Below are 19,998 nucleotides of genomic sequence, written 5' to 3'. Positions count from 1 at the left end.
AGATGAAATTACTTTTCGTAAAGTCAATGATGACCTAACAATCACAACAAAAAATACCAAAACACACTCAAAGTGTAAAGAAGTATTACAAAAAAAACAAATTCCATTTTTCTCGTACACTCCAAGAGAATTACGACCAAAGAACTTAGTCCTCAAAGGAGTCAATGATGGAAACTTCAGTGAAGCAGAAATATTGGAAGAGTTGAAAGCAGCTGTTGACAACCAAACAATAATAACCAAAATAACCAAAGTTAATTTTAATAAAAAATACCCCAATACTTATCATCATATTATACAGATCCAGGCTGATCAACCAACTGAACCTCTTACCAAAATAAAAACAGTAGCATACCAACCTGTAAAATGGGAAAAGTTGAGAAAATCAAATATATTCCAATGCAAAAGATGTCAACGAGTAGGTCATGCCAGTTCTAACTGCAATCTGGCCTATCGCTGTGTTAAATGTGGACAATCACATGAAATTGGTGGTTGTAAAATTACAAATGAATCTAATAAATCATCATTATTCTGTGCTAACTGTAAAAAAATGGGTCACCCTGCTTCATATCATGGTTGTGATTACATAAAACTAGCAAAAAAATCAATTAACGACCAAATAAAAATAAATAAAAATATTACACAACTAAAAATAGAAAAAATAAACAGATACACAACAAAAAATGTAACATATGCAAATGCATTCAGTAACAACTACATCAACAACAACCAAAATCAAATACAACAAAGACAACAACCACAACAAGAATACGAACAAAGGTACCCAAAACTAGTACGTCAAACACATCAACCACAAAATCAAAACAATAATTACTTATCTGGCAATGAGCAAGAACATTACAATAATGATAAAGCTCCTTACTGGGTAAAACAAATTTATGACAAAATTGAAGAATTATGTACTATAACAATAAATAAAATGATGAGCAAAATAACAGCCAAACTAAATGAGCTCGAAGATAAACTTGAAAATCAACCATTACAATATGAATAAAAAAACTTCAAACAACAAACAAATTAATAATAAACAATTTAGTAAAACACTAAAACTTGAAAAAATAAATATAGCTGCATTAAACGCAAACTCCATCATCACAAAAGCAAGAAGAATGGAGCTAGTAAATTTTACCGAAAAATACAATCATGATGTATTACTCATTTCAGAAACTAAATTAAATATCAAACACAAATTAGAATTTAAAGACTATAATTTTATCAGAACAGACAGACCAAAATCCAAACAAAGTGGTGGTACTGCTATCATGATCAAGAAAAAATTTGACTACAAAATTATTACAAAACCATCATCATTAAACAATGAAATAATAGAATACACCATAATTGAAATAACAAACAAAATGAATGTTAAATTTTTTGTAATCAGTGCATATGCTAATCATGTAAACAGAACCGTTTACACTGATGAAATAAATAAATTATTTGAAGGATTGAGCTTAGATCACAGGCATAATTATTTTATTATGGCAGGTGACCTAAATTCTAGAAGAACAGATTGGGGTGACAAATGCACCAACACTAAAGGAGCTCTATTGGCTAAATGGGAAAATCAAGACGGAATCAAGTATAAAACGAAAATATACACAACATCAGAACCATCTCGACCAGCATCTGGTTCTTACATTGACATATGTCTAGCTGATAAACGTCTTGAAATTGATACTGATAATAATGACAAAATACAAACACTTGACTATGATAGTGATCACAAGGCGATTTCATTTACAGTCCACTTACCAAATGATATGAACAACAACTTACTCGTTAATTCTATTGATAATAGACCGATGTTTAAAAAGACTAAATGGAATAAATTTACAAAACATTTAGCTTCAGCAGTATATGTTCCTCCTCCATCAAATCGTAATTTATCTCTAGATGAAATAGATAAACACGTATTACAACTAGAAACAATCATCAAAAATTCAATTGATAAAATAGTGCCAAAACATTACGAGCAAAACTGTACTAATATATACACAAATACAAAAACAAAACAGTTATTAAAAGAAAAACAACAGTTACAAAAGTTATTAAGATTTTGGAGGAAAACAATACTAATGACAAAGGTAAAACAGTTAAAAACTTTATAAAACAATTAATGAAACAAAAAGATTACTTAAAAGTGAAATTGATAAAGCTAATAACAAGTATTGGATAAACAAAATAAGAATGATCAATCACAGAGATGGAAACACATTTTTTCCAGACATGAAAAAAATCTTTCAAGAAAAAAAAAACAATATCATACAAACTATCTCTATTGATGAAAATGAAAAAACCTTACTTGATAAAATGAATGTTGATCTATCAAAAACAATTAAAATTAACAATGAATATACTTTCACAGACAAAGTTGAAAAATTGAATGCAATTGGCGCTTTCTATGAGATGATCAATTCGCCAAGGCATTTTAATAAAGTACCAAACTTGACATCAACCATCAATGAATACGCTGAAATATTAAATCACGAGTTCTACAACAACAGAATAAATAACATCACGGTAACATCATTCAACAAAAAGAATAAATCAACAAATCCTGTTATTATAAATAATAAAACAACAAACTTAAACAAGACACCAGTAAGTTTTAAATACTTTTGTAATGGACAGCAAGTTGAAAATATTTTGAAAAAACTACCAAATAAGTCATCTTCAGGCCCTGATGCAATACCACCAATAGTGCTGAAACACCTACCAAAAACAATAATAAAATATTATACCATTTTGTTCAACAATGTACTTAACTTACACTACTTCCCAGATCACTGGAAATTAGGGCACGTTATACCAATACTTAAAAAAGACAAAGATCCAAGCAAACCTACCAGTTACAGACCAATTACACTTACTCCAGCAATAAGTAAAGTTTTAGAAATAATCATCAATCAAAACATCACCAACTTTTGTAATAACAATAATATAATACCCGACAATCAGTTTGGATTTAGAGACAAACATGGAACTGTACATGCACTACACAAATTACTGTCTGATACAAATGAATATCTCCATGATAATAAAATGGTAGGTGCTCTCTTGATTGACCTGGAGAAAGCATTTGACAGTATATGGCTAGATGGTTTATTGTATAAATTGAATAATGCAAAATTCCCAAAACATTTAACGCTCATGATAAAAAGTATGATATCAAATAAAAATTTTGTAGTGCACGATGGTATAAATAAATCATCACTAACATTTAAAATTGAAGAAGGTTTACAACAGGGAACTGTTAATTCTCCAATATTATTTAGCATATTTAATGCTGAAATAATAAACTTATTTGAATTAAATGTACCTGGTAACATGACTCACAGCATCGCATTTGCTGACGATCTGATTATATATGTAGCCGATAAGAGACCAGATGTAATTGAAACAAAGTTAACACATTTAATGAATAACATTAATGATAATTATATGACTTGGAACCTTCGCATCAATCCAGATAAATGTCAAACAATTCTGTTTAGAAGATCTTACAGAACGGTAAACACTGTAAACAGATCAAAAAGACATACGATTACAGTCTATGCAAATAAACCTGGTACCTCAACAAGATCAGCAATACCACATTGCAAAACTGTTAAGTATCTTGGTGTCAATATTGATGAGATGATCAGACTCGATGAACACATAAAAAAACAACTAACAAAAGCAACCAATGCATTCAGAGCAAACTCAAATATATTTTTCAATAAAAAACTATCAAAAATTGCTAAACTAATCTGCTATCAACTGTTAGTAAGACCAATTATTACTTACGCCTGCCCAGTGTGGTGGAATACAAGTTCTACAGTAATCGAAGAAATCAGAAAGTTTGAACGAAGATGTCTACGCACATGTACTAACATCAACTTCAAAAAAGAACATGACATAACAAAAAGAATCAGTAATGAAATATTATACGAGAGAGCTCAGATACCACGTATCGACTGTTTTACCATAAAACTAACTAGAGATTATCTAGCAAATATGAGAAAAATTGAAAATAAAGTCATATTAAGATTAGCAACACCAGACATTGGTAGCTATGAAAAGAGAAGAAACAGTGGTTATCTAACTCCGCAAGATTTCATCAATTGTGACACAGATGGCTTGATTCAAGATGAAAACAATATTCCAGTTATATATCACTGGTCAAGACACAGCAGAAACAAAAAAATAACATGGACCTACAATGATGTATTACAGCTAAATGCTGAAAAATTTAAATATTCTAAAGCATTGCCAACAAGAGATTGGCATGATCATCATAGAATATTATCAAAAAAATACTGGTGGTTAACACACAGTGCTAAACATATTGACAAGCTGAAGACAAGACTGCTGAAATTATCCAAATAAGATGTCTACCAACATCAGGAAGAGACTGATACCACGCAACAACATATCACCTACTCCTTCTTCCCTTATCCTACCACTAGTCCTCTCTTTTGTAAATATTGTAAATAGAAAAATAGTATCTAGTTTTAAGTTAAATTTAATATAAAGAGATGAAAGGTATTGTTTTTATTAACATCTTGCTCTAGATCAACTAGAAGCAATTAATTTTTCAATACATCCACATTATAATTAGAATCTTCTGTTTCTTTTTTAAATTCAAATAAAACAAAGCGAAAGGAATAATCCGAAATATTTTTGCAAATAAACAGATGGAGCAAAGAAGAAGTCATCAAGGACAATTCTATCTCAATATAATTAATGTAAGGTTTTTATTTAAGTTACATTTTCACCTCTGAAACAAACATGTATTACCCCAAAGAAAAAATAAACTTTATTAAAAAAAAAAAAAAAAACCGCTTGGGAACACCACGTGCCGTTGGCATTCCTTTTGGTATTTTTGTCATTTTTTTTGGTTTAACTCTGAAATTAACAGTGATTATTTGAGCTTAAAACAGTCAAGAATGGCATATCATTCGGCTGTTTTTCATTAATTTAAGCAAAAAAGTATGGTAGAGAGAAAAGTTTGATGTCTCGAAGAGAACTGCAAGATCAGTTCTGGGTCCCAAGTCATTCACCATCTATCTAAATGATGTTCCTAGTTATCCTCGAACAAAACTAGTGGTTTTTGCAACAACATCAGCAGGCTCACTTGTTAAAAAAATTGATGAAAAACAGCAATTAATTAATTCAAAAAAAAAATGACAAAAAGGATGCCAACGGCACGTGGTGTTCCCAAGCGGTCACCCATCCAAGTACTAACCACGCTCAGCCTTGCTTAACTTCAGTGATCGGACGAGAACTGGTGTACTCAAGCCGATATGGTCGTTGGCGAGTGAGAAAAATCAAAACTTTGTTTTATCTGACTTTTTATGGCTGGGAACACCACATGCCGTTGGCATTCTATTTTGCATTACTTGATAGTATACAAAATACGAAAAGCTTTTTTTCATATCCATGCTGCTAACAATTCACATCTTTATTATCGTTATTTTTTAAACAATTTTCTTTTTATTTATTTAAATAGGTTTGAATAATTATACAACATAGATGTCAATAATATAACTTTTTTTGATATCAAGCTACGTATGGAACGATCATGTCAAGATCAAGATTAAAAAATTTTAAAACCTCAAATGCATCAACGTAGAGTTCGTTCATCATACCTCATCAATACTCTTATTACCTACTTGGGACACCCAAATATTCCAGAAAAACCCCGAGTGGAAAAATTTTCAAGATGCCCTATTTGACCTCAAACCCTGATCAGAAACGGATCAGGATTCCTTATTCAGGGAACCTGACTCATTTTTGACCCGAACCTGGTCAGGACACCTTACGATTTTCTTAAGTCAGGTAACCTTATCCAATCCTGTTCGGGAAAAGAACAGGAAACCTGAACGTATCCTGAATAAGGTTTCCTGAACAGATTCTGACCAGGATATTATCAGGAAAAATTTATCAAATAAATTAATTTTTTTTATTCAGTTTTCCTGTTCAGGAAAGGAACAGGAAACCTGAACGTATCTTGAATAAGGTTTCCTAAACAGATTCTGACCAGAATATTATCAGGAAAAATATTTTTTGGATTTAATTTTAATTTTAATTCTAAAACAAAATGACAAGGGACAATTTAACAAATTGTTATATTTTATTTTTACGTCAAATTTACGTCGCAAATTCTAATTTAAGTTTTTTTTAGCTGATGTAATTTATGAAAGCAAAAAATCACATCCGATCATCGATAGACGACATAGCCACGCGTGTTAAGGCCCGTAGTTGTAATCTGAACGATCCGAGTTCGCGTCCCGCTAGTGGTTAGGTAATTTAAGTTATGTTAGGTATATAAAAACTTATCATTCAACCTGTTTCATCATTAACATTGCTATAGTAAATTAGTTAGCCGATTTACAAAACATCAAATAATAAAAATTAATTTTTTTTTAGAATTACTTGATCAGGAATCCTGTTCCATTCCTGATCAGGTATCCTGGTCAGGTTTCCCGATCCGATTCTGATCAGAATCCTAAAAAAAAGCGTTACATTCTGATCTGTTCCTGAACAGGATTCCTGGTTATATTCTAGTCAGGAATCCTGATCCATTCCTGTTCAGGTATCCTGGCTCTAACCCTACAATCTGGCCAGGTTTCCTGATCCGGTTCTGATCAGAATCCTAAAAAAGAGCGTTACATTCTGATCCGTTCCTGAACAGGATTCCTGATCCGGTTCTGATTTGAAATCAGGTTCCCTGATCCGGTTCCGATCAGGACCTTAACTAAACTTCCACTCGGGACGTTCAGGCTCATACGTTTAATTACATTACATTTCATATTACATTCAAACCAGAAACCAACACTTACAAAAATCCCTTGTGCAAAAGACCATTATAAACGATATGTGATATATTTTATTTTGTTTTACTATTAGTCTCTTGAATAAATTAAAATTACTAAATATATAATATTGGATTTTCCAACAAGGGACAAAAAATTCTCGTGCAATTTTATTTAACATACAACTTTGACATAAGAGTAATAATAAGTTTTTTTTTTTTCGTTATTAACCCAATTATCTACTTGCACCGACTCCGACTCAACGTTTTTTTTAAATATGGATTCTAAGATTGACCTAAATATGTGTAAATAAATTTTTTGAATTTAATAATAACACAACTAAATAAGTAAACACTCAAATTTTAAAATTCAACAATATCTACTTGTAACAGCTCTAACTCTGACCTGAAGTCCGACTTTAACTCCGACTCCAACCTTAAGACCGACTCCAACTCCGACTTCATCACTTTATCTGTTCTGTTACTGGGAAATTTTTTTATCATCTCTTATTTTTCTTCAATTCTTCTTTAATTAGTCTCTTAAAAATCTATATACATATCCGTCTCACAAACGAGATTTAGGAGAGATCTTTATAAGATCCCAAAAAGACTAAATTTTTTTATTATAGCAATAATAAAAAAATTCTGCGAAATAATAATGACTAATGAATATCTGCAGAGTTTTTTCATGTAAAAAAAATACTCTTATTAAAAGAACAACGGATTAAAAATCACGTAATGGAGATGTGTCGTTAATATTTTCGATAAGCAAATGATCCATTCCTAGAAATAAACGTTCTTACTTATATATAACCAAAATTATATTGAAAAACGTATAATTCAAATAAAAAGTTATACTGAAAAAAAATAACAAACAGAAAATAAATAGTCAACTGGTTTAATTAATTTTTCCTCTGTTTACCAGAAGTTGATGCTTTACACATAATTTATTTCCATGAAAAGTTTTATAATATATTAAAATTATATAATATAATAAAATAAAATAAAATTTATCGGACAAAAATAAAACTTTTTTAATTATTTAATTCTCTCAGAAACAGGTCAAACAAAAAAAAATATATATATATTGATATAAATACATTGTAATTAAGTGTTTCATAAGCACGAACATTCTAGAAAAATAGAAACCAACAACAAAGTCATTAGCAAAATCGTTAACGAACAAAGCTCAATTATCTTTCTTTTTCTATTCTATATTGTAACAATATATTTGTCTCTTTTATGAGAACTAACATGATACAAAGGGGGCGAAAATCATACGACTATCGTTGGTATATAAACGAGGTCATTTCAAGGTAGCGACAGTCAAAAATATTGTCAAAAATGATATTTGAAACGTCAAATCATCGTTCGACCGCGTGGGTGCTGGTATTTTTCTTCGCCGTCGTGGTAAGTTAACAAAGAATAAGCATTCATGTATATGTAATCTATAGAATTACATAATCATTGATGAGTTATACATATAAAATATTTGAAGTAAATTATAAATACACAAATTTTTTAAAATCTTATTTTTCTCAGAGTTTCGTGGCATTCAATAAAAATGACACATCTCGGTCCATTCATTCCAGCCTCGAAAAATTTTTTTCTTCTTACAACAATCGGATTTATGCAAACGTGCTACATTCAGACAGTGTGATTGACTTCTTAAGTCTAGCGAGTCTAAAATATTTAAAGGATATAGAGAATCCCCTTGTTCTTAAATTGGAAAATGTGCTACGCAATGATTGGTTATGATATAACATCTGAATGGGATTCTTCCATGAACACGATCAACGATATGATTCAAACGATCAATTTTACATTGCAATCGAAACAATACAACAATTTCATGGTAAAATATTTTTATATTTTTTCTATCCACACGGAGAAAAAAAAACGACAAATATTGTTGAGAGAATTGAAATTCCAGAGCACAATTAAAAAAAAAATGTATATACAAAATCATTAGATTAATTATATTTTGACATTTTTTTTTCATTGACAATAATAATAATAATAGTCCTAGTAGTTATTTGTTAATGTTTATTTAATGGTATTCTGTTCAGGATTGAATCAGGTTTTCCTATTCGGGTTCAGTTAAGGTATCATGATTTAGTCCGGAAAAGGATTTAAAAAAATAAACCACGTTAAACTACATTCTTTTTTTATTTTAATTTTCGTGTGTCTAAAACTTTGACTCTATGATTTTGATCATGAATAACCTCTTGATACAGTATAAATTACGTTTCATACATTTATTTAATTACTTTTCAGGATGTAGAAAACTTTCAGCTTGAATTTGATAAATTCGTGAATGATTGCAAAACAACTGATTACGACTATACAAAATTTTTGAAATTTATACGAAAATTTCAATCATATGATGATAAAAGAAGCAAACTATTCGATGTTTTTCATATTTTCAGTGAAAAATTGGAGAGTGAAGTAGATTTTTTTAACTCATATATCAATAATAGCCTTAACAGTATACTGGATTTTTGTTTGCGATCAAATTTATTCGCCAATGAATTGTTAGTCAATGAATTTATAAATACTTCAAGTGAATCAATGACAAAATCTATTGAAAAATTTGAAAATGTTCAGAAAATGAATGTTTTTATTTTCAACACTACTAGATCAATACTTAAAAATAACATGACTAAAGAATTGAAACTTTATAAAAAAAACATTCGGGCTTCAGCTGGTCAAAAAGTTAATATTAATAGTTGCAGACGAGATCTTGAACAACAAGGTACTAATAGTTATCAGCTTTCGAATGACCGTTTAAAAAAATACTATGATACTTGCGTTTCCTACCTGAACGACAGCACATCATTTTTATTGAAGGTAAAAAAATAAACTTGTTCATTATAATTACATTTTTATCGTATAATGTTATAAACTTTCCCCAAGTTTCAAGAATAAATTTTGTTTTTTAAATTTTCCAGAGAAAAAAAGAGTATCTAGATCTATTGGAATCCGTAAAAATATCAAAAGTAAAATCAACTCCAACGAACAGAGAGCAATTCGTAATTGAATTTTTCGATTTATTAAAGAGTTTTCAAAAGATCAATATTTTTAACTCAGTACCAGTAGCAAGATTTATGCATCAGTCCTACACACTCTTAAGTGACTTTCAACAAACTATTTACGAATTATCACTCTTGAAAGATATCTGTAATTCAAATAGTACGAGCCACTTTAATCAGTGATAACAATGAAGCACTGAACTTTCAATATATTATTATAACTTGATATGCATAATAAAACCATGGACAAATGTTTTGATATTATGCTGCGATTCTGTGTTTTCAATGAAAGAAGATTCTTCACTGCATCTTGTGAAATTATAATTATCATTAAAATAGTCGATATTTTAAAGTTTTTTGTCTTACTTAATTACTCTTAATGAATAACCCAATCAACAATAATTTAAAAAGTTCAACGCACTGAAAAAAAAAGTTCTACCAGCAGATGGAACTTTTGTTCTAGGAAATTTTTAGATTTGAAAGAAGAAAAAAAGTTCTTGTTATGAATAGAAAACTTCTTGTTAAAAGACAATAAATTCTTGAAACATGACAGATTTAGATTTGAAATGAACTTAAAATAGATTTGAAAAAAGAAAAATTATCCTTGTAATGATAATAAAATTTCTTGAAATAAATGCTAAAAAGGTCTTGAGACGCATACTTCTTTAAAAAAATCTTTTTGTTCTCACTTCATGAACAACAGTTCCAAATTTTAGAACAAGGCTTCTTGGAAATAATCAAGTTGTGTCTTGAATTGAGAACAAAAAGATTTCTATCAAGTCAAAATTAGATTCAATTCAAGAAGTAAATTACTACTGATTTAAATAAATAAAAAAATTATTTAGTTAACATTACTTTTGTTAATTACCAGAAATACAGTGCAACTTTACATTGTACACCATATTTTTTTTTCCTAAACTAATTTACCTATGAGGGGAACCGAACCCTTGACCGACGCAAACCACGATATCTTAAAAACCTAACGACTTTCTCACCGAGCCACGAGCGCATGTACATGACGGGACGAAAATTTCTGTTCTGTTTCATTGTAATTGTGTTGAATGCATTTGCATATACTACATCTTTTGTAGTGTATCTGTTTACTTTTTCCATTTTTGATTGTACAATTTTTTTGATTTATTCTTATTTGATCATCTATGGATTTTTCAACAACTATGTAATTTTACAACTACCAATTTCGTCAGATTGTCTACATTTAACACAATGGTAGGCTAGATTGCAGTTAAAGCTGGCATGACCTACTTGTTGACATCTTTTACATTGAGACATATTTGTTTTTATCAGCTTTTCCAACTTTACAGATTAGTATGATACTGTTTTTATTTTTATGAGTAGTTTAGTAGGTTGATCAGCCTGGATCTGTATAATATGATGATAAGTTTTTAAGATTGTTTTAGTTTACCATCAAAAAAAGACGGCTTATGGGAGTTCGACCAGCTTGGTCAATCAACCAGGATGTCCGGTCATGTGGTTAGTTGCATGACTTGGAGGAATGCACCAGTAGTTGGCTTATTATAGTGTTCGATCTATTTTGTCTTAATGTTGTTTCACTCGAAAATCTTTTTGTAATATATTTGTTACTTGTTTGACAGATCTGGATCCAATATCCTGGTTTTCTGTAGAACTTGCAGAATGAGTACTTGAATAAGTACCTGAATACAAGGAGTACCTGGTCTTAAATTATTTTTATAAGAGTAATTTTGTCTTATGGCTACGAATGTTTCACCAGACTAGTCTTCTCGTTCAGGTGCTGCTGATGATTCCCATAAGGTGCAGAAACTTTCGAGCTCAAGTAGCAGGCTGCGTAAGATATTTGTCATTATCAGTAACTTAGTTATTGTTCCAACAAGCTCTCTTATTCTGTGAGCAAACTGCTAAGTCTTGTACTTTTGCAATATGTACAGTCATTGAATCTGTTTCATTTCTCTCTCATATATATATATTTTTTTTTAAACATGCCGGAAAGTTAACAAGATTGTACGCTGCCAGTCCTAAGCCTAGATAAAATGTGAAGGGTACATATTTATAATAAGGGATAATTGGAAAATACCATTAACTCTGTTGTCGAGACGTGTGTAGGCTTTAAATTTTATTTGGGAAGAACCGGGCGGGGTCAAGTATAAAATTTTTTCAAAGATTAAGACTTAATTATATGCGTTTAATATTTCCTTCTTGACTTATTTTGGTATTATATCTTTTTGTATCTTAAAAATTAATAAATATCAATATAAAATAAAATTACTATAATCACATAATTAGTAGGGATTTCGAATACTTGACGCTCCTTTTTGTGTTTCTTTTTTTGTTTAGATATCACATCTTTTTGTAAAGTCCTTTAATCATTCGATAGAAAAAACGATAATATTAAAAAGTATATGTTTTTGCTAGCAACGAACAAATTATCAATTTTTATCCAGCTAGTATTCTTGCGGAAATAACTGACGAAATAACTAACTTTATACGTAGAACCCAATCAGCGCCAAATTGGCAAATTTGAGAAGCTCGAGGTACAGGACATATTTTGTCCCATTTCCAATGTACGGAGTTGACTCTCCTTCTTTCTAGCCGTCTTGGTAGAACCACAAATGTGAATTTTAGAAGTGGGTATTCCTTTGATTAAGCAATTATCATTTTTACTTGACCATTTAAATTTATTGGTCTAAAACAATGATATCATTAATTTTGAGGACCTCAATCTTTCTTAGAATTTTCGTTGATCTAAAACAATCGACACATGTATTAAACCCCTTTGTGCCACAATGATAGTGATTGATCAATAAGTTCTTGTAAAATGAATGTGTTATTTTTATTTGGTATTAAAAGATTTAAATTTTTTTTTGGAAAATTTAAGGTTTTCTACAATCAAATAACCAATACTTGACATCAATTTTAGGGTGCGAACTCACGACAAGCTAAAATTTCCGCTTGCAAAAATGGCAGTTATAAAAATCACCAAAAAAGTAACTAAATTTACTAAATTTATCGCGAATCCGTGATTTTAGAACAAGCTTGGTGGTGTCAAGCTTTTCTGCAGTCACGGAGAGACACCACGGGTTTGCAGTTGATTCAGTAGATAGTAGTTAATTCAGTGATAATTTAGTGAATTTAGTTACTTTTTGGTTATTTTTATAGCTGCCATGTTTATAATCGGAAATTTTAGCTTGTCAGTTCGCACCTTATATTATTGTCAGGATCTTTAACACTTGTAACATCCATCATAGATGGACATACAGTGGTTTTGAATTTTTTTAAAGTTGCAATTGCAGATGTATTGTCTTTTGGTGTTGGAAGTACCCAAAACTCTGCTCTTCGTATCTTTTATTATAAAGGTGCAGCCTTTTTAGTTTCAACTCTATACCCTTCCAATCCATGAAATCTGTATAAATAATATATTTTACAATGAATAAATATAATTTATATTAGAAAATATCACACTAATTATTATTAATTAAATGACTTAATGAACAAATAACATTGTAATCACTATCATCATTAAGAAAAGCGAATTCTTCCATCTTCACTGGATAATGATGCTTGTTTCAAATGCGTTTTCTCAGTTTTAAATAAGTATACTTATATATTCAGAGATTCATCACAACCTACGAATGGACAATTCATAGTTTGATATACTGAGACTTGATGAAAATGTGAATAGTGATAATACAAGTTTGTTTTATTTGCATATTTTTCATCACAGTATACACAAGTTTCGTTTTCAGTTATTGTCTTAACCAGCTCAATTTTATGAATTCAACTTGTATAAGCATAAAAACTACTTTTTTCACTAAAAATTTTATTGCACTGGTTACATTTAATTTCATTCTTTTCTTCTATTGTTTTTCATTTGTAAATGAAAATGAATTGTCACCAAAATATCACACAATTGCACACAATACTTAATTACTATATGCATCAATCTATATTGATTTTATTTATTTCTTGTATTATTATAATATTAATTACCTTCACAATTAATATCCAAATTTAAACCAAATAAATATATAATTATGAATATTTTTTATATAATACGAGATTACTGGGCGCGCTTCGCGCGCCTGTTTTTCTTATAAAAATGAGAAGATAGTTTTTTAAAAAATATTATCACAATCATACTTTCTCTTGATGTCATTATTCATTGAGCTATTTTGTAAAAATAGTAATTCACATTTATGTTTCAATTATTTTCATTGTTATTTAGTAATAATTTAAAAAAAAAAACAACACTCTGTTCACACGAATAAAAGACAATTTTTAAAAAAGATAAAGTTTAAACAAATTCGTACAGCCACTGTTGAAGCAAAACTCATATCTTTATGACATTTTTGTGGATGTTTAGTTCGAATATTTTTTATTTTATTATTCAGTTTTTCATGGCTGAGTATTTTTGATAACTTAATCATACAGTTACGAAAAGAGCAAACTATAATTATGTTTTCTTATGTCTTTTAAAAAACCCTTCTCATAATTTACCCATAATACTTTATTCATCAAAGTCTCGATCACTTTATTTTCGATTCTTTTATTTCTGTGATGCAATTCCCAATTAATTAATTAAACATTCATTTCAAAATTACTCATGTTCATAATAAAATATTTCTAAATAGAATTTTCCCGAAATCATGATTCCTATATTCAAAAAACACCTCATGAAAAAAATTACAGGAAAAAAAAAATGTAAATTTTATAAATTAATATGGTTAAGCTTGTGTTTTATTTTTTTAAATTGTAAAATTCATATTAAAAAAATATAAAAACACGTCTCCGTTTTTTCATTTTATTAATAGGTAATTTTCATTTGATTTTGTCCTTAGATTCTTCTTTTCCTCCGTAAAATATTAATTATACAATTTTTTTATGATAAATTTTACTTTTCATTTTTGTCCGTGCAGTACTTCTATCCTAAAAAATTTTAAAATCAATTTTGACTCTTTTTTATATTTGCTATAACTTGAACACGAAATACGACGTTTCCTGCTTCAAGTCATGTACATAAAACATATATTTCTAAATAGAATTTTTGTGAAACTATGAATCTGAGACTTCAAACTCACCCTCAATAAAAATCTCCAAACAATTTCATAAAATGATTATAACTCTTTATTTTATGCAGTTTTATATTTACCACGACTTGTAGATAAAATAAATTCAAAAAGTGGCTAATATTTCGTTTTTCTTGAGCCATTTGTCAAATCATAAACTAAAGATCTGAAAAATCATGCGCCTATTCTAAAATCTTCTTTTTCAATTATTTTTCATTTATGTTGATTATTAATTTTCAAAAAAATTTCGACATTATATTTTCACGAATAACATATAATTTATAAAACAATGAAATTTCCGGCAACCTTTGTCGAAAAAAAATCCATTTCTTTATAACATTTTTGTGCTTACTTCAAACATTTTCCATTTTACTATTCCGTTTTCAGGGGTTTAATCATTCATTCACACAGAGCGAATTATTATGTTCTTAATTTTGATTTGACTTCAAGTCTTGATTGAGACTTGATCAATGTTCCCTTAACACTGGAAGCCTGATCGAAATTTGATCAAGATTCTTGATTAAGGATAACTCGATCAAGATTGGATCAAGGAACCCTTAACTTATCCTTAATAAGGCCAGCCTGATCAAGAATTGATCGAGAAAACCTTAATTTATCCTTAATAAGGCCAGCCTGATCAAGAATTGATGAAGAAAACCTTAACTTCTCTTTATTAAGGCCAGCCTGATCAAAGAACTTCTTCAAAAAAATTGCCTAGCTTAAATACATGAAAATCTTGTAAGACTAATAAATATTTTCCAATGAAATTTTAGTGAGATCATGACTAATATCAAGACAACACCAACATATTATTACCTTTAAAGTTTCGAATCCTCATTTTATTTGTTTCAATTTCTTTTCATTACATAATTCACCACAACTTCTAAACAAAGTGTGACATTACTCATTTTCGTGAATTATTTATAAGATGTGAAAGAAGAAATTATAAAAATAAACACCTATGCCATTAATCATATCAACATGACCAGTTCCATCAATAAATTATAACAGTCATATATTTATCAATAGTTATACTGAAATAATCAGTTTTTTTTTTTGTCAAAATAGAATGATTACATTCTCAATTGTCAATAAAATTGTGAATAAAATGATCTTTTTTTTTTTGTTTCTTAATAGAATGTATGTGGATATTATATAGATACATACTTTTATTTTCTTGTACATAAGCCTATTGATTTTTCCATCATCATATTAATAAAGTTATATATAAATCAGTTCATTTATTATCAATAAAAACAGTTATTATAATTTAAAGACTATTTTTTGTTCAAGCGATCTGTCAAATCTTGATTTCAAAATATATAAACAAATAAATTTATTGATTACCTTAACGACAGGAAAAAAAAAAAAAATGTGAGTGACTGAGAAAGAAAATTTGTTTATTTATTTCATTAACAACCGACAAAGACAGAATGACAAATGACATGAGAATGGCAAAGAGAACCAAATAACCAATCAAATCTTAGGAAGATCGATGACAACTGTCCTTTTTATATAAGGAACATAATAATATATATATATATATATTCCCAAAAGCACAATAAAAACGGAAAGCTATATAAACAACAGGTTACGTTCATCAGCAAACATGTGTATGTTGTATATATTACCATAATTAGCATGACTGGCATGTGCTAACTTTACAGACCTGAGATTCGCGCCTATATCCCAACAACATATGGCGCGCCCGAGTAGAAACTTGTTCAGGATAGCCTGAACACTGATCCAGGCCTGATCAGGATATCGTAAGGCTATCCCTATTCAAGTAACTCTATCACATCCTGATCAAGCCTGGATCAGGCAACTACATCTTTTCCTTAATAGAGGATGAATTTGTCGGATCAGGACTTGATCAAGATAAAAGTATTAAATTTATTCAATTTTTAAATAATTTTCATCTTGATCAAGTCCTGATCCGACTGGATCAGGCTACCCTATTAAAGATAGTAGGAATGGCCTGATCAGGATAGCATCAGGCTATTCTGTATTTTTATCCTTAATAGAGTAGCCTGATCCATTCTGGATCAAATCTTGATCAAGAAAAAATTATTGAATTTATTTTTTTTTCAAATAATTTTTTCTTGATCAAGATTTGATCCAGAATGGATCAGGCTACTCTATTAAGGATAGAGTAAGGCTAGCTGGATCCAAAATGGATATAGAAAAAAGTATCAAATTCCGCGTCTTTGAATTTTACAAATTGCCTGATCAGGATAGCATCAGGCTATCTGTATTTTATCCTTAATAGAGTAGCTTGATCCATTTTGGATCAAATCTTGATCAAGAAAAAATTATTGAATTTATTTTTTTTTCAAATAATTTTTTCTTGATCAAGATTTGATCCAGAATGGATCAGGCTACTCTATTAAGGATAGAGTAAGGCTAGCTGGATCCAAAATGGATAAAGAAAAAAGTATCAAATTTGCGTCTTTGAATTTTACAAATTGCCTGATCAGGATAGCATCAGGCTATCTGTATTTTATCCTTAATAGAGTAGCCTGATCCATTCTGGATCAAATCTTGATCAAGAAAAAATTATTGCATTTATTTTTTTTTCAAATAATTTTTTCTTAATCCAGTCTTGATCCAGAATGGATCAGGCTACTCTATTAAGGATAGAGTAAGGCTAGCTGGATCCAAAATGGATGAAGAAACAAGTATCAAATTTGGTGTTTTACTTATTACTAGCCGATGATATATCAAGTTTTATCCTTAATAGAGTAGCCTGATCCATTCTGGATCAAATCTTGATCAAGAAAAAATTATTGCATTTATTTTTTTTTCAAATAATTTTTTCTTGATCCAGTCTTGTTCCAGAATGGATCAGGCTATCCCTATTAAGGATAAAATACAGATAGCCTGATGCTATCCTGATCATGCAATTTGTAGAACCTATGAGGACCAAAAGTTAGTACGAATTATCGAATGCCTCAATGGCCGAGCGTGTCAAGTACTAGCGTTGTAATCCCGTGGCGAAGGGTTCGAACCCCGGTCGTAGCAATAATTAGTTAGGTAAATTATCAATTAGGTCAGTTTGTAATAATAAAGTTTATCTGTATTCTGTTAAGCGTTAGATTTCAAATTAAAAAAAAAATAAATTTGAAATTATTAAGTTTTTTTTTTTTTTTTTGAATAAATCATGTATCCTGATCCAGTTTTGATCCGGAATCTGGATCCATTATGGATCATGTATCTTTACCACAGCCTGATCAGGTATCCTGATCCATTCTGGATCCGAACCTTACGAAAAAGCGTTACATCCTGATCAGGTTTGGATCCAGTATCTGGATCCATTATGGATCATGTATCTTTACTACAGCCTGATCAGGTATCCTGATCCATTCTGGATCCAAACCTTACGAAAAAGCGTTACATCCTGATCAGGTTCGGATCCAGTATCTGGATCCAGATTGGATTTGAAATCAGGCAAGCCTGATCAGGGCTTGATCCGAACCTGACCTGAATTTCTACTCGGGCGCGCACCATCGATGCGATATTGAATACTATACTGACATATACAAAGGTTTTTTCACACCATCTAAATATGTTAGCTTTCTTGCTCTATAGACCGATGCTTCTGGCAGATGATTTAAAAATTCAAAAATAAATCCTTTCGTAAATAAAAATATTTTATATTTTTATTTACATATGATGTAAAAAAAAAAACTCATTAAACTTGATGGAAAGAGAAATAAACAATAACATGTCACTTGGGAACATAGCTTAAAGTATCATTATTTAATTTGCGCCATCGATGCGATATTGGATACTGAAGTAAATGTAAAAGTTTCCCACACCATCTACTATTACCTTGCACAATTTTATTTTTATGATGTTGTCAAATTGCTCTGGATTTGGAAACCATATTGCTTTCTCTGATTTGGTTTTATAATGTTTGTCAGAGTGCAGTAAGGTTTTAAATAATCTTCAAGAAAAACGCAATTTCTGAAAATGATTTTAAAGTTTTAAAAAAAAGTATACATCTTAAAAATCTGTTTTTATTTTTATTAAAAAGTTTCAATTAATTTATAAGATGATCAGATGACAGAATATTTTTCACATCAATCAAATAATATATTACAAAAGGCACAAGAAACAAAGGCACGATAAAGACAAAGGGATGTATAAATAAAAGGTTACGTTTATCAGCAAGCATGTGTATGTTGTATATTAGTACATTAGCACACCTGATGAGCAGGATTCGCGCCCATATCCCAACGGCATATGGCGCGCGCACCATCGCTGCAATATTGAATACTGTAGCACCAACGATGCGATATTAAATACTGTATATGATATAAATAAAGGTTCTTTCACACCATTCTACTATTCTTGCTCAATTTTTATTTTATAAGGTTGTGAATTGCTCTGGACTTGGCAGCCATAATGCTTTGATCTGATTTTGGTTTTATAATGTTTGTCAGAGTGCGGTAAGGTTTTATAAGAATTTCAAGAAAAGCGCAATTTCTAAAAATGATTTTGAAGTTTAAAAGAAAAGTATACATCTAAAAAATCTGTTTTTTTTTTTATAAAAAAGTGTGATATTGATTTAATAAAATGATCAGAAGACATAATATATTTATCTGATCAATCATATTTTAAAATAATTTCCCGAGAAATTGGAGGGTTAGGGTTAGCTTTGTGTCGATAATATATAGGCACGGTAGTTAAATCTCGTTTCTCCCACTTTTTTTTTTTTTTCTCATACTTGACGCGAGGCACTACCGTGCCTCTTGATATAATTTTATTATTGTAATTCGATGTATTAGTCAACATTGTCAGTGCTTTTTTTTTTTTTTAAATAAAATTTTAAATAAATTTTTGAATAAATAAATAAATTTTTATTTGTTTATCAACTTATTTACTAAAGTCGTTCGAAGGCGTATTTAGAACGACTTTACCTATGCTGCAAAGTCGTTCAAAGGCGTTTTCAGGACGACTTTTTGGTTTTCTCTAAAGTTGTTTTGAGTTATTTGTCACGGAGAACTACTCCAAAAACGACTCGTCGTTCAAATAACGCCTTCAAACGACTTTACAATTTTCCAAAATTTTTATCCCGGGTCACTTA

General features: G+C 29.8%; 1 non-coding gene across 1 annotated transcript; it reads right to left on the bottom strand.

The window, feature by feature from the left end:
• Positions 1 to 5,199: 5,199 nt before the first annotated feature.
• LOC122859946 lies at positions 5,200 to 5,318 on the bottom strand. Its single transcript, XR_006374390.1, has one exon. It is a non-coding gene; the product is annotated as a 5S ribosomal RNA (ribosomal RNA).
• Between the last annotated feature and the right edge of the window lie 14,680 nt (positions 5,319 to 19,998).

Source organism: Aphidius gifuensis, linkage group LG6 (assembly GCF_014905175.1).
Source record: "Aphidius gifuensis isolate YNYX2018 linkage group LG6, ASM1490517v1, whole genome shotgun sequence".
NCBI lineage: Eukaryota > Metazoa > Arthropoda > Insecta > Hymenoptera > Braconidae > Aphidius > Aphidius gifuensis.
This window is presented reverse-complemented; position numbering and strand designations above follow the sequence as displayed.